The sequence below is a fragment of the Chiloscyllium plagiosum genome, unplaced genomic scaffold, assembly GCF_037043375.1.
Source record: "Chiloscyllium plagiosum isolate Xiang-an unplaced genomic scaffold, Cpla_swu_hap1 HiC_scaffold_18, whole genome shotgun sequence".
Taxonomy (NCBI): domain Eukaryota; kingdom Metazoa; phylum Chordata; class Chondrichthyes; order Orectolobiformes; family Hemiscylliidae; genus Chiloscyllium; species Chiloscyllium plagiosum.
The window spans coordinates 82,950,218-82,952,910 of NW_028270156.1; the positions used below are offsets into that span (position 1 = coordinate 82,950,218).

The window sequence follows — 2,693 nt, forward strand, 5'->3', positions numbered from 1 at the left end:
GGAAGGTTTCAGCTACAGGGAGAGGCTGAATTGGCTGGGGGTGATTTCCCTGGAGGGTCAGAGGCTGGGAGATGACCGTATAGAGGTTTATAAAATCATGAGGGGCATGGATAGGGTAAACAGACAAGGTATTTTCCCTGCGGTGGAATGCGAGGGCATAGGTTTAGTTTGGGAGGGAACAAAATTCAAAGGAACGTAAGGAGCACAGTTTTCACGCAGAAGATGGTGTATGTGTGGAATGGGCTGTCAGAGGAAGTGGTGGAGGCTGGTACAATTACAACATTTAAAAGGCACCTGGATGAGTAAATGAACAGGAAGGGTTTAGAGGGATATGGGCCAAGAGCTGGCAAATGGGACTAGATTAGGTTGGAATATCTGGTCAGCATGGACGAGTTGTGCTGTACATTTCTTTGAATCTATGTGCTTTAAAAACAAGAGATCTTTTCCTGCTTCACAGTGATCTCAAAATCTCTCGTTCAATGCATCTGAGTCATCCTCCTCATCATCAAAATCCAAACTGTTGAATACTGCAATAGCTTTATCTTCTCCAATTTGTTTTCTGAAACGCCGTTTGACATTAGGTAGAGCTGGTGGGCAACTTTGTTTTACTTCTGCTGTTAGGAGTTGGGAGTTGGTGGGAAGGGCAGCGTGCACCAGGGATGAAGTGATAAAATTGAGAGTGAGGGCTGAACATGCAGAAAATGACAAGTGAATAGTAACTGAGAACAAATTGATTTGCATGAAAACGAGTCCGACTTGACCAAAAGGCTGTCTGTACGCTTTCTTACACACAGACACTGTACACGAGAAATAAAGCTAACACACACAAAAAATGAACTAATAAAGCTGCTTTTCGGATTCTTTAATGAGGGGTGCACCATTCCCAGAAACACTGAAACACCAGGACGATGTGCGAAGTTGGTTGAGCAAGCTCCTAAACCAACATCTTCCTGCAAAAATCAGATAAATATTTACTCCCTAATTCAGGGATGTATCAGATATTAAAACTGACAAGAACAGACATGATCTTAGCCAAAAGGCCGAGAAGTGATACTGATGTTATCATCAAGATTAGAGTGGTGCTAAAAAAGCACAGCAGGTCAGACCGCATCCAAGGAGCAGGAAAATCGCCATTTTGTGCAAGAGCCCTTTCTCAGGGTTGATGCTGGGAGCCTCGGGGGTGGAGAGATAAATGGGAGGGGGTGGGGCAAGGGTGAAGGTAGCTGAGAGTGCAATAAGTGGGTTGAGGTGGGGGTAAAGTTGATAGGTCGGAGAGAAGAGTGGGAAGGTGGGACAGGTGGGAAGGAAGATTGACAGTTGGGACAGATCATGAAGATGGTGCTGAGCTGGGAGTTTGGAACTGGAGTAAAGTTGGGGGTGGGGTAGGAGAAATCAGGAAGCCGATGAAGTCCACATTGATGCCATGGGGTCGAAGGGTCCCAAGGCGGAAGATTAGGCATTCTTCCTTCAGGTGTCGAGTGGCGATGGAGGAGGGCCCAGGACCTGCATGTCCTCGGCAGAGTAGGAGAGCGAATTGAAAGGTTCAGCCACGGGACAGTGGGGTTGGTTGGTGTGGGTGTCCCGGAGATGTTCTCTGAAGTGCTCTGTGAGAAGGCGTCCTGTCTCCCCAATGTAGAGGAGGCCGCATCAGGAGCAACAGATGCAATAAATGACATTGATGGATATGCAGGTGAAACTTTGACGGATGTGGAAGGCTCCTTTGGGGCCTTGGGCCTTGGAGGGGAGCGGGGAGGTGTGAGCGTAAGTTTTGCAATTCCTCAGCCGACTCTTCTTCAGCTCCAACTCCTCCAAGCGATGATGCGAACTGAGCATGCTCATCCCCGAACACTTTCTTGTAAACCTGTTTCAACTTGTCTCGACAGTCTCCACAATCCTTCCGATCGTGTGGTTTCCAGAACAGGAAACAATGCTCCAGCTGAACCTGAACTGGTGCATTATAAAAAACACAACATCACCTCATTGCTCTCACAGTTTCTGTCACTGTGAACAAGGACCGGGAGACAATGTTCTTTATGAGATGTTCTCTCAGCCTATCCTGCCAACATAGATTCCATAAGTCCATGTACACCCTGATCCTGTTAAACCCCTTTTAGATTAGGAGCCAAATTGTCGATTGACTCTCCTTCTGCCCGAAATCTATCACCTCACACTTCTCCATATTGGACTTGATCTGCATCCATCCACCAACCTCACCAAAATACCAATACCTTTCCGAAGTTCAACACTATCCTGCTAACAGCTCTCGGCTTCGTTAAATTTAAATTATTTTTCCAGTGAACAGTTCAGAGGTCTTATTAGCACAGTTAGGAAGTTTTGGTCTCGTGGAATCCAGGGAAAGCTCGCCATTTAGATGCAAAATCGAACCGGAGGCCTGTGACCACAGGTGAACTGCAAGGATTGGCGCTGAGTCCATTATTGTCCATCATTTATATAAAGGACTTAAATGTGATTATAGGAGGTATGTTTAGTAAGTTTTCAGCTGACACTACAACTGGTGATGGTGTGGACAGTGAAGATGGTTACCTCAGAATAAAATGGGACCTTGATCAGATGGGCCAATTGGCAAGGAGTGGCAGATGGATTTTAATTTAGATAAATGTGAGGTGCTGAATTTTGATGAGGCAAATCAGGGCAGGAATTACATATTCAATGGTAAGATGTACCTTGGAATG

General features: G+C 46.0%; 1 non-coding gene across 1 annotated transcript; it reads right to left on the reverse strand.

Annotated features, from left to right (window-relative positions):
• Positions 1–867: 867 nt before the first annotated feature.
• Positions 868–1,052, reverse strand: LOC122558135 (U2 spliceosomal RNA). The gene has a single exon (XR_006314039.2). It is a non-coding gene; the product is annotated as a U2 spliceosomal RNA (small nuclear RNA).
• Between the last annotated feature and the right edge of the window lie 1,641 nt (positions 1,053–2,693).